This window comes from Athene noctua, chromosome 3 (genome assembly GCF_965140245.1).
Source record: "Athene noctua chromosome 3, bAthNoc1.hap1.1, whole genome shotgun sequence".
In the NCBI taxonomy this organism is placed as follows: Eukaryota; Metazoa; Chordata; class Aves; order Strigiformes; family Strigidae; genus Athene; species Athene noctua.
This window is the reverse complement of record NC_134039.1, coordinates 35,989,353-36,003,023: the sequence shown is the minus strand read 5'-3', so window position 1 is coordinate 36,003,023 and position 13,671 is coordinate 35,989,353. Positions and strand designations below refer to the sequence as shown.

At 45.2% G+C, this 13,671-nt stretch overlaps 1 non-coding gene across 1 annotated transcript; it reads left to right on the top strand.

Annotated features, from left to right (window-relative positions):
- Positions 1 to 2,073: 2,073 nt before the first annotated feature.
- Positions 2,074 to 2,145, top strand: TRNAD-GUC (transfer RNA aspartic acid (anticodon GUC)). The gene has a single exon. It is a non-coding gene; the product is annotated as a tRNA-Asp (tRNA).
- Positions 2,146 to 13,671: the final 11,526 nt, after the last annotated feature.

The following is a 13,671-nucleotide window of genomic DNA, read 5'->3' as shown; positions in this document are numbered from 1 at the left end:
AGCTTTTGGAAGAAGGGGCTAGCCACACACAGTGATTACAAAGAGGCTGTGAGGCTATGCAGGGCGGAAATCAGGAGTTGTAAAGCCCAGCTGGAAATTAATTTGGCCTCAGCAATCAAGGACAACATGAAAGTTATAAGTATGTCAGTAGCAAATGAAAGACCACGGAGAGCCTCCATCACCTTCTAGATGCAGGAGGAAACATGGTAACCAGTGATGAGGAAAAGACTGAGGTGCTTAATGCCTTCTTTGCCTCAGTCTTTAATAACAAGACCAGTTGTACTGAGGGAATCCAGCCTCCTCAGCCAGAAGACAGACTGGGAGAACGACCCCCCTGCAATCCAGGAGACAGTCAGTGACCTGCTGCATCACACAGATACACACAAGTCTATGGGACCAGATGGGATACACCCGAGGGTGCTGAAGGAGCTGGCTGGGGTGCTCACCAAGCTGCTTTTCAGCATTTACCAGCAGTCCTGGCCGACTGGGGAGGTCCCAACAGATTGGAAATTGGCCAATGTGACGCCCATATATAAGAAGGGTGAGAAGGATGATCTGGGAAATTACAGGCCTGTCAGCTTGACTTTGGTGCCCGGGAAGCTGATGGAGCAGCTCGTCCTGAGTGCCATCACACAACACATGAGGGACAACCAGATGCTCAGGCCCAGTCAGCATGGGTTTATGAAAGGCAGGTCCTGCCTTACAAACCTGATCTCCTTCTACGACAGGGTGACCTGCTTATTGGATGAGGGAAAGGCTGTGGATGTAATTTACCTTGACTTTAGCAAGGCCTTTGACACCGTTTCCCACAGCATTCTCCTGGTGAAAGTGGCTGCTCGAGGCTTGGATGAGCACACGCTTTGCTGAGTGAAAAACTGGCTGGATGGCTGGGCCCAAAGAGTTGTGGTGAACGGAGTTAAATCGTGTTGGCAGCCGGTCACGAGTGGTGTCCCCCAGGGCTCGGTTTTGGGGCCACTCCTGTTTAACATCTTTATTGATGATCTAGACGAGGGGATCGAGTGCACCCTCAGTCAGTTTGCAGATGACCCCAAGTTGGGTGGGAGTGTTGATCTGCTCGAGGGTAGGGAGGCTCTGCAGAGAGACCTGGACAGGCTGGAGCCATGGGCTGAGGCCAACTGGAGGAGTTTCCATAAGGCCAAATGCCGGGGGCTGCCCTTGGGCCACAACAACCTCCAGCAGCGCTACAGGCTTGGGGAGGAGTGGCTGGAGGGCTGCCAGTCAGAGAGGGACCTGGGGGTTTTGATTGACAGCTGGCTGAACAGGAGCCAGCAGTGTGCCCAGGGGCCCAAGAAGGCCAAAGGCATCCTGGCTTGTGTCAGCAATAGCGTGGCCAGCAGGGACAGGGAAGGGATCTGACCCCTGTACTCGGCACTGGTGAGGCCGCCCCTCGATTCCTGTGTTCAGTTTTGGGCCCCTCACTACAAAAAGGACATTGAATGACTCGAGCGTGTCCAGAGAAGGGCAACAAAGCTGGTGCAGGGTCTGGAGCACAGGTCGTATGGGGAGCGGCTGAGGGAACTGGGGGTGTTTAGTCTGGAGAAGAGGAGGCTGAGGGGAGACCTCATTGCCCTCTACAGCTCCCTGAAAGGAGGGTGCAGAGAGATGGGGATGAGTCTCTTTAACCAAGTAACAAGCGATAGGACAAGAGGGAATGGCCTCAAGTTGCACCAGGGCAGGTTTAGACTGGGTATCAGGAAGCGTTTCTTTCCAGAACGGGTTGTTGGGTGTTGGAATGGGCTGCCCAGGGAGGTGGTGGAGTCCCCATCCCTGGAGGTGTTTAAGAGTCGGGTCGATATAGCACTGAGGGATCTGGTGTAGTTGGGAGCTGTCAGTGCTAGGTTAACGGTTGGACTGGATCATCTTCAATGCCCTTTCCAACCCAGACGGCTCTGTGATTCTGTGAACTGCGGCCCCCGTGGTGCGTTGCGGGAAGGGGCGGTGCGGGTGCGCGCGGGGCGGAGCGGTTGGCATCAGGGCCCGGGCAGCCCCCGCCGCCGGCTGCGAGCGGGAGACACCATCTGGCGGCTGCCGGAGGAACCCTGACAGTACGGTTCCTCGTTAGTATAGTGGTAAGTATCCCCGCCTGTCACGCGGGAGACCGGGGTTCGATTCCCCGACGGGGAGGTACGGTTCTTTTTTTCTCGTTTTCTTCCTCCCCTTCCTAACGTCGCCTCTACCCTAGAGGCAAAAAGCAATTCTTTGCGAAATCAAAACTGCTGCCAGACAGCCCTTAGAAGACTTAGAACGACTTTAAAACAGGAAGCCCAGAAGAAAAACACAGACGGGGTCTGGCTGCGTACCTGCTTCAGGGCTGAGGCATCCTGGGGGCCAGCGGCGTGGTTGAAGGAGTTACAAACTCAGCTGCTGAACTGGGAGAACACGTGGGGAAAGTATTTTCATATTTAAATAGCTCAAACAGCTGAACAGGGAGCTTAATTAAGCCTTCCTTAAACATTCACCTTTTTTCTTAAATCAAGATGGGGAAAAAAACCCTCCTCAGCAAAACCCATCAGGTAGAAACAATGGGAAGAGGAAGAGGTCAAATGGGCATGGCAGGAGAGGTAAAACAGACATAGCAGAAGGGGGAAGGTGGAAGGCTGAAGGCCATTTCCTGGCCTGTGGTAATTAAGCTCCTCATTTTAATCCTCAAAGCGAGTACTTTGGAGACCGGGAAGCCTTGAGGCTGCACTGGTCCCAGCCCCAGCCCATACTTCCAGCCAGCAGGCTGGTGTCATCTGCTGCACTAGCAAACATTGCAAAACAACTGTGAGACTCATCCCTGCTTGCATTTACTTAGTATCGTTGGAAATGCTTTTTTAGACACACCTCCTATTTTTTATTCCTTCTGCCAAAATGCATTATTTATTTATTTATTTGTTAACATTTTAGCACAAGGATACTAATAGAGATCTCCTCCCTTCTGTGGGAGGATGGCAGATGCCAAGCAGTAAATGCAATTGCCCCAATTTCTCTTTCTCCAAGTCAGGAAAGAGCACCATGGCCGATCACATGTAAAAAGGGTAAGGAATTAGGACCTGAGACAAGAGGCCAAGGCACTTGGCTGCGAGGGGTGCGGGCTGCGTGTGCCTGGTGTTCAGCACAGGAGGCCCAGAGGGCCCTGCTCTGGCCCAGCTTTGTGTACTCAAGACAGTTGAAATAAAACCAATTTGACACCGTGACCCAGGCATTGAAAGCAAATTTTTCTGTACCACGAGTGACCTTGCATTAACCACACAAACACAGCAGCAAGCACTCAGGTGAGGATGTACACAAGAAAAATTATTTCTGTGGAGTAAGAGCTGAGGTCCAATTTGGCAGCAAAGTTTGGAAGCAAAGGGTGATTACTCTTGACAAAACGTTGCTGGAAGCCGTGGATGTGATGCCAAATGCAGAAGCTAACTTTTGTCACCCTTAGAAATCTGTTCCCAAAACAGCACGTTTTCAGCCTGTGTGCTCACAGCCGCAGGAGGAGCACACCAGGAGCTGTGGGGAGCTGCAGGCACAGGAGGGATGCAAGGCTTGAGGTACAGTGCGAGACTAAGAGGTACTTTACATGGGCTCACCAGCTGGTGGCATAGCTCATGGGCCTCCCAAAAGCATTCCACTACCTCAGCTGTCCCGTCTGGATGTGAGAAGCACAGAAAGAAGAGGGGATGTGACATGGATGTCATCAACAGTGACACCCTGGAGCTTTGTATATACCAGCCACATGCAGGCAAACCCAGACAGGAGAGGAAGGAAATTTCAGTAGGTCTATTGCTGTGTACATTATAGAAAGAAGAAATAACCCCAACATTTTTCCTTTTGCAATTTCTGAATTTCCCCCCATGCCCACTTCCCTTTCTCAAAATCCACATATATGTCATTAGAGACACAAGGAAAATTATTTTGTTTAGTAGGCAGTTTATTTCAAAACAGAGGATGGACCATAAAATAAGATGTAAGAACCATTTAATAGTTCATATGTGTTGGCATCCAGTCAGGCAATTTCAGCTGTCATAAAACAATAAGGTATTAGAAAAGCAATTCGTTCAAAACAGGAATACGCTGACAGTGCTTTGCAGGCATAAAAAAGAGTCTTGCAAGCAACTCCATACCTGCTTAGTCAGGATTCCTGTTTTCAGATTAAGCTTTCACAGCGTACAGGCAAACTACTAAAGAGGCAAAGTTTTGCTATAGACATGCAGCTTCTAGAGCCCTGGGAAGTCACTCTAATTTGTGCTCAGGGCATTGAGCATTGACCTTTTATAAGATCAGCCTTTCTCTCCCTGCAGGTACTTTGTCCTCGCCTAAGTCTCCCTCAGGTCAGCTCAAACTTTCCCCTCTCCTGTGGTATGGAATCCTTCCCATGCACCCCCACGGTGCTGTCACACCCCACCTGGCAGTGTGCAGCCAGCACTGCTGGAACACCAGCAGCGATGCCAGCAAGCTCAACCCCAGCAGCCCACACCACCTTGGACCGCTGTGAGAATTCTGGTGTGGTTCCAGTTGGCTTTCCTTTGGGCAAAGTCCACAGGAGGCACAAGGCTAGGGAGCCCTGTCAGGAAGCCTCCTGCAGTGTTTTCAGAAGGGAAGTTTGAATAAGGCCTGGCATTAATGAAATCTGGAGGACAAATACTGTTGTATTGCTAGCAGAAATCTTGCCCTGATTTTGTCTTCAAATGCCTACTGAATTATCCACATACAGCTTTCATCTGCATCTCTTTTGATGTTTCCAGTCATCCCACTTGGCTTGCCATCATGTTTGTGTTTTATTATCCTCACCTTATCAAAAGCTCAGGGAGAGCTTGTATCACCTTATGGCTGGGAGAGAAAGCTGTGGCCAAAGGTGCAGGACAAGAGTGGGCTAGGAAGTCAGCTACTGCTTGCAGCCTTGCTAATCACACACACAGTGTGGTAGCAAAGCAGCGCCGAGGGGAGGTCTGGGCTGGAGGTTCAGCCTGGGCATGTTAACATCACCTTGTTAAAGCGTCTTGTTTAAGCATGTTCAAGCCCTGGGTACTGTGTAACTCTGTGTATTCTGTCCTCTGTGTTGTATCTACATGTGTGTTTAAATATGTGTGTTTTATGTATGCTTAACTCTGCCAAACATTTGAATTAACCTTTGTCAGAAAGATTTTTGGAAGGCAAACAATTGCTTGCAAATGTTGGAAACTGCTTTATATCATTAGTAATGAGGAAACACAAACTTATGAGCACTGAGAACCTTGGAAGTTTTATGTTGTTGGCTACTCTAAGGGCAAGGAAGAGAGGACCCCCTTCTTAAACTTAATAACTATAGCAATTAATTTATGTTTTAAGCCTAGTTAAAAATAAGTTCTTGGCAATTATTCTAGGCAGTCCCAATGGGGAAACTTAAACAGAACCAGCTACTGAAAATATGCTAATTGTGTTCTCACTTAGAAGGAAACTAATTAATAAATAAAACTAACTAATTAATAAAAAGGTAGAACAGGTAGAGCAGAGTAAAAAATGTTGTTATAAGTGCTCAGCAAGGGCTAATAGCAGGAATAGATAATGTCAAATTGTTCACAAGCTTTCTTGCAGGTCAAGACATCCAGTGTAAGTGGGATGAACTGACAATTTAGGAGGATACAAGCTCTCTATTCCACCTTGATTCTTCTACAGAGACTCCTTGGTGCTAAACCTTTTGGCTGGTAAGAGGAGAGGGGAATGTGGTTGCTCCTCAGAAGGTGCTGGAGCATCAGTAACTGCTATATGCTTCTGATACCTACACATGGTGAACAAGCTGATCAAATAAATCAAAAAAAAAGCATCCTGGAAGAATTTAATCTTCATTCAAGAAGATTAGCCTGTCATCATTAGTATCCACTAACAGTGGACCTCAAGGATCCCAGCAAGCTCTGCAGTCTTCTCCCTGCACTGAGGAATCTGGCTGCCAGTGCCCCTGACAAGCTCTGTGATGGTGCCAGCCTTCAATCAGTTCCTAGGAAAAGACTTGTGTGAGGATGAAAACGGGGCCATGGCTGTTCCTGGTTGCTGCCACCATCCCAGCCCTGCTCACCTTTTGTGCGTGCTTGCAGGGCTGTGCCCTTGTTGGTGGAAGCACGGCCCCACCAGCCCCCAGGGAGCGGCCCACACCTGCAGCTCCTTGAAACATCAACTGTTGCAGAGCAGGATGGAGGTCTGTGAGCACATCGTGCCACCTAGGAGCTGGTGGTGGAGTCCCTTCACTGAAAATTTCCAATCTCTTTACACAGGTCTGGGTCTTCAGGTGCTGTGTGTTGCTGCAGCCCAATTTGGGTCAGTGGAGCAACGCTAATCTAAGCCAGATGGGATGCCGACCTACCCGCCAATTAAAAAATACCCAGGCCACCATCAGGCATTTGATCTCAATGCATGCTGTGGTTTTATGACTCCTCCAGAATAGCCTGGCATCTTTCCATGTTAGCTTATAATAAGGGTAAATTAGATGTCCATTTTTTCCCCAGTAGCTCTTAACATATCGAGCACTTAATACTTGAGCATAATGATTTACAAGGAACTGTTCAGTTTTGTACATGAATGACCAGTAATGGATCCAGTTTCCTTGGACAAATAGGGTGAAAAATATTTAAAAGTAATATCTTATTGATAGTTTATCCTGCATTTATTCTTAAGCAGCTTTAGAGCATCTATTCCATTTCTGTTTTTCTGAGACAGTTTCTCAGTCCTGTCTTCCCTGCAGAAGCCAACAACCATTTCATACAGCTGTATTTCTACATGTCAAATGGTCTGTTAAATATAATTTCCATCATCCTTCTTTTCATTTAGAGGGAATCTATTTTGTAATTTTTTCAGTTCCTCATTTTTTTCTGATTTTTAAAATACTTTTGCACAGGCAGTCATTTTTTTTTTAACTTCCATGTTTTTAGACATGCACACAGCTTACACCACCAGAATGATTAGCTTCAGCTTTTAGGTGCTATGTTTAAGGTATCATAGAAACCCAATGTTCAGAGTCACTCATATTATTTCAAAACTAATGCACCCAAAATCACAATAAACATTTGAAAATGTTAATCTACAACTTTGGGATACAGTATTAAGTAACTAACCTTAAAATTGCCACTTTTACTGCCTGTATTTGCATTTCTGGTTATGACACTATACAATTTTACTGCTTCAAGGTGTGCAGTGTGTTTTGTTCTACAAGAGGATGTTATATAACAGCATGCAGAGGTCTGGCAACCTCAAGATGTCATCATGACAGGCTCAGTTAAGGACAATTCCTGCCTCAAAAATGAAAATCCAGATGATGAAGAGTTAACTCTCCTGTTAATTTGATGCTAAATGTCTATTACACCACTTAGCTTGCTCAGCATTTTGTTTTTTCTGAGATATTTTTTTTGTAAAAGCTTTTGAAATATGGATGCAACACTTCCTCTTTCTGGTCACATTATTCACATTTACCAATAGTGGGCTGCAGCATCTTTCTCCATCTGAGAAGCCTAGCACACACAAAACTTTGTTATACAGACAGAATTGCAGTATTTGAAGAAATCACCTATGTTTTCTATGTATCTATACCTATTATTAGCTTCATAATCTTCTCAATTATCAATTTTTAAAACAATCTGGGTGATTGGGTCCTTTCTGTTCCATGAAGTACCAAAGAAGTTCGTACTAATTTTTAAGCATCCAATAATCGGTGTCGAAAAAAAAGGGGTGGTATATATGTTTCATACAAAGCATGTTCATAAGCACTTTGCTTGAATAGGATGCAGATACTTGTCTTCTTGCAGAATAAACTCTCAAAGGGATTTTTGTCTCTGTTGTCTGATATATAAAGGTTTCCAAGATGAGATTTCTTGTCTGTTTTCATAGTGTTCAGCTTTAAGTGAACTTTTCCCTGGAGATCAGTACAAACTAATCTCTGGATAAACTCGAGGTATTGTTTTAGGGGTAGGACTGCTATTGAGTTGTGCCTAAATCTAGTCTTGACTTTCACCAGCAGATGACAGAAATACATCCATCTCCTCCCTCTTTCACTTGAGGCAATGGCTTCTGGTCCGTGTAAAACATGCAGTAATTAGGCTGCTGTTGAGCTCATTGTTGAGCCAATAGTTTTCATCCGTAGATTGGTAGGTTGGATTTCCCTTAACTAGACTTGATGGTTTTTTAGTTAGATATGCTTCTTCGAGCTGTTTTTGATTCTTCAGGGAGGCGGTGCAGAGCTTTTGCATGCAATTATCTGGATATTTATCCCTCATGTCCAAGTTTAGAGCAGGAATGCAAACCAGAGCAAGAACACAAGTAGAAATTAAATAATTGTGCAGGAAAATACCATATTAGCCAAAAGCTTCAGCAAAAAGCTGAAGTCTCATACATGTCAACTACAGGTGTCTTTACTCAAGAATGGGAGCAGAGAAGAAATATTTACTAAACAGCAAAAGCTTGTATTACAATTTTGGAAGAAAAACTTAGTCATGTGCTTTCCTCTGGTTCTGCTGTTAAAGGAAATTGTCACAAACCATTTGATTTTACATTTCTGCCCCCTCTTATGTGTAGACTTGGAGTGTGATCTGAAGACTTCAAGCATTAGAGCAGTGTTTATATTACTACACATGCTTACGTGGTGTTGCCAGTCCCTCCAAATTTCAAAGACTTTGTGTCTGGCACAGAAGAATCTCATGTTTTTAAATTGGAATTTGTCTCTGTGAACCTTCTCCTAGACTTTGCCTGGCAGCAACATTGGCTTCAACTTGTAGAGGTCAAGTTGGGAAAATTTCATGCCAGTACTTAACAAATTCTGCTTTTTCACAATAAGCAATGAAAGAGGTTTAGTCAAAAAATACTGTATTATTGAGGAGGAAAAAAACAAGAAAGGAAGCAAAAGAATTTTCAAAAAAGACAAAGATAAATGTTTTCTTCAAAATCACTGATAATGTGAGACTTCATCACTTCACAGTGAAGGGCTGTGAGGGTGTGAACAGCAACCGCTTGTTCACAGCTTGTTGTACTCTTTACTTCTCAAACCCAGGTATGCCTTCGCTTATCCTCATTTAGGCTACTGATTGACAAGTCCCACCATTTACTCTGCAGTGATGAGCTGCTCCCCGCAGTGTTCTTCATTGGTTGTCACTGTTATTCCTTTGCCCCCGAGATTTCAGCCCCTTTGCAGGAATACCCACAAAGCTCACACAGTGTTCTTGCCCTAATGGGAAGGCTCCCTAGAAAGATGTACTTGCAGATTTCCCCCTTTGTCTGTGTTGGGGATGCTCCAAGCCTGAGAACAACCGGAGACAATTACCACAGGCATAGTCAGCTTTTCACAACACAGGCAGTAGCTTCCTGATTTCTCTCATAGTTGTTTTTGGTACGGCTATTTCGTAAGGCAGAATTGCCTTCCTGCCTCTCCTGCAGCTTGTTACATAACATGCAACATAACAAACTGAATTAGGTCTGCTGTTTGGGTGACACTCTCTTCACTAGAAACCTGTGGAGCACACCATCCGTCGAGGTTTCCATACCTGTGATGTTCTCAGCAGTGGGATGGATCCCTTCTTGGCCCACCTTGCATAACCTCAGACAAGTGATGTTGCTACACCAGGATGCCTGTAACCCTGCCCTTTCTGTGCAAACTCCCTTTCCTCCTGTGAAGCAGGACATTCTTAGGAAAGGCCACTGTGCTGGTTTAGGCCCTGCTGGGACCAGAGACCACGTTGCTGTTGTCCCTCCTCTACCCTCGGAGCGAGTAGGGCACAAACCCCAGGGTTGAAACAAGGCGAAATTTAATACAACAGTGTAATAAACAATCTGAACAACCACAATAGCAATAATAACAACAATAAACAGTGATAACAGTAAAAAAGACAAAAGATATACAGAGAAATACAGCAGTGAACACAGCCAGCCCGAAGCGCATGCTTTCCATGACAAAAGCCACAAAGGAAAGCTTCCCGCGCTGCCGTGCTGGACCTGACTTCAGCATGGTATGAATAACCCGGCTGGAGATCCCTTCCTCCCGCTGGGGAACCTTAACCCTATCCTAGCTGAACCAGGACAGCCACGCACCCAGAGGAAAGGGCTCCTGTGAAGGTTTGTGCAGAGGTGTTCTGGACCATGAACTGTAGACCTTTCCCCCTTTCTCCCTCAGCTTCCCTGCTGAAATAGGTGGGGAAAATCCCCAGCCTGAGGGAAAACTTTGGGGCTGCATCCTTACTGCCTGACACTGGTTGTGTTCAGATGGCCTCATCCCAGAGCACTGACTGAGATGATTTTCCATTGTACTCAACACATGACCTCAGAAAGGTCTTTGCTGAGTTGTCTGGGACCATCTTCAGCAGAGAAAAAGGTTCAAGAAATCCCAAGTGATCAGAGCTGAAAATGCCAACTGAACAAGAATAGCATCAAGGTACAGGCGGGCCCTCAGGCTTGTTAAGAAATGCTGCTTGTAACTGGTTGGACTCCTCTGTTGTGGGATCCTCTCATCCTGGGCACTCATCAGGATGCCTGGGCAGACGTTGCGCAGCCTGGACTGAAGAAATGGCATAGATGGCTCTAGCAATAGCATAGATGCTCATTAGATGGCAGGAGCTGATGTCATTTCGGCTCAAATGGTCTCACTAAGGAGAAATTATAAGTTTGAGAGACTTCTTCAGAAGACATGCTCACATACATTTATTTTTAAAGTGCCTGACTTCTGCAGGTATCTGTCTGAAGTCCCAGGCAGCCCATTTACCTATCTAAAATCTGGTTTCAGGCACTCCAGGGTGGCCAAGGGGGCTGCATACCTTCCATAGCTTTTGGAATTTGGATGTGTTAGGACCAGCAGTGAGACCTTCCTTCACTCATGCCCTCTGTAAACCAGGAGAATAAACAGTGAGCAACAAAGGATTTGGGCTTTTGTGAGGAATAGAGCATGCACCCCAGCTCCCCATACTGGCACCTTTTACCTTCCTGCCCCTGTTAAGCCAGGGCTGGGCTGCAGGGAGCACTCCAAGGAGCCCATGGCCCCACTGATCTTTGGTGGGTCTCAGGAGAAGTGAGACCCTGCTGAGGTGGGTCTCAGGAGCAGTACAGACAGGCCATGGTGAGTCTTGTGCCAAAACCAGGTATAACCCCTTAAAGCCTCCCCAGCATCCCTCCCCACCTGTTTTTTATGAAGCACAGTGCAAAACCTTCTCATTGTCCTTCCACTCTCAGAATATAAAAATGAATATTTCTACTGAGAGTCAATAGATTTATCTTTTCAGTGTTGTTGCTTTGTTTTTGGTTTTGTTTTTTCTTTTTTTTTCTTTTTTTTTTTTTTCTAGCTGATTCCCCTCATTAACTTACCAGCACCTCCTGGCAGGGTAAATTTTACACCAGTGTATGGGCTGCCAGAGGGAGTCTAAAAGTCCACCAAATACCTTAAAGAAATGAACAAACAAGCAGGCACAGACATGCTGGGTAGCCCCTGTTTCCTCTGGGACAGCAACTTATGTCTTATCAAAAGGAAATCCTTTCACTTCAACTTATGTCTTATCAAAAGGAAATATGACCTTTCACACTGCAGAGCCTCACTCCTGAATTTATTAGAAATAAGCAGCTACGCCTAGTTTTGACTTCAGCTTGCATTTAATATATAATTGTACCCCATGCCTATTCCCAGCTGGCAGCAAACCTCAAAACATGGGGCAAATCCCCATGCACACAAATAGGTGCTGGAAGTTAAATTGCTGGTTTGGAACTCGCACCCACCGGCAGGTGAGGTTTTCCAGCCATCAGTCCAGATCATGGGTCATGCAGCACTTGCCCTTCTTACACTGCCAATATCCCTCTGCAATTTTCCTCCAGTTAAGGTCTGGAGCAGGAGCACTCTGAGCGTCTGAGACAGTCCAATGAGGGAAGTATTCATCCAGTCTCACTTTAAAATAAATACTTCCTACCAAACTCTAAAAAGGAAGAAGCATTATTGCTGCACAAATATGCAAAACAATGCAAGAGGCTTGGCTGGACATATTTACTTCTGTTGCTAAAGTATGTAGCTGGACAATAGCCATGGCAGGCTTCAACCCAAGTAATATAAAACAGGTTATATGTTTACGTCAAGGCATTGATAAAAGGTCAGGGAACATATTTTTAAATGTGTTTTAATATAGATGTCTCTAAAATCACAAGTGGCCTGGAGAAGATGAACTGGGAATGCTTATTTATTGTTCCTCATAAAAGGAGAACTAGGAGGAATTCAGTGAAATTTTTGGCAAGCAGGCAAGTGAAAGAAAGCTCTTTTTCATGCAGTTAAATGAGTTAAATGCAGCCATGTAAACTATGAAACTCGTTGCAGGATGTTGTGGATACTGGGAATATAAACAGGTTCAAGAGTTAAACAGTCATAAAGCCTAGATCTGACAGTGCCTTTAAAACATTTATCAGTGGACACAGCTTCCAACTCCTGAAATCTATAAAGTGCTGATTTCTATAACCTGGGAGATTACATAGGGGGAAAATCAATCCATACTTCATCTTTCTTAAACTGTTCTCCTTAAACAGGGAAAAGATACTGAGTGAGTTGGGCCTTTGGTTTGGTCTGCTTCTGGAGGCTCTTAATCAGTTATGTTCTTAATTAGATATATTGCTTTTGTCCCTGTCAGGCCATATGTCCTACAAGGTGCTCGTTTGGACTCAGAAGTGTCGTGTCTGACTGGAAGAACACAGGAATGCTCAGCATGGGTCTTGTCACAGACACTGACTAGGATTCTGGAGAGTGTTGTGTACGTTCAGGCTCTGCCACAGACTCCTTGTATGGCTGATTTAGAAATTTTTGCTAAATGAGAGTAATTTCCCCTTTGTCTATGTTGTGATTTTGACTGCAGAGTTTTGTGAGGAAGGCATGTGTACTATACACAGAACCTAACATTGTGGGGGCCTCTTCAGTCTCTTTAGATACATCTAAGAAGCAAGAGAGCATTGCAAGGAAAGAAACCACTCTAGCTTCCTCCCCTGATGGGACTAGGGTGGAAGGTAGGAAGAAAAGATTATTGCCACAAGGTCCTCACACTTCGTTAGGTTGGTGTTGCTGCCCCAACAGTATGGAAGAAGTTGCCACATCAGAGAAACAAGTCTGCACAGTTTCAGGCCAAAATGACCTCGTCAGCCAGTTAGTGTGACAGGGTGCTCGCCCGTTAGCAAAGATTACAAATATTTTTAATTCCACATTGTGACTCATGTTCTGTCCTTCAGCCACTTGTTTATGTTGCTAAGTAAATGTCAGTTACAGCAGGAAATTTTAATCTTGAATTTCCAAAGAATTCTTGTTTTTTTAAGATATTGAATTAATTGGACAGACATTGCCGGTTACAGTCTGGCAATTCACCCCCCTGCCCTGGCCACTGTGCTCAGGGGGCTGGAGCTCTCCCAGCTTTCAGAGAGTTGGGTCAGGCAGCCGTGCCAGGAGCCAAAGACTTACAGGGTTTGCCTGAGGTTTTGTTAGGAAGCCAAGCTTGCACATACCTAATCTGGCTGATCTAGGCATTTTGGCCATTGTTTCCAGTTTATGATGAAAGCTTCCACGTAAGGAGTTATTTAGCTCCACGCAGGGATTACTGATCATCTGAATAATCGTGACAAGTTAACAAATATTGCTGTAATTTCAAAAATCTGTTTCGTCAAGCAGATGACATATGCTTTTCCCAATAGTGGTTTCGTACTAACAGTGTTTAACTC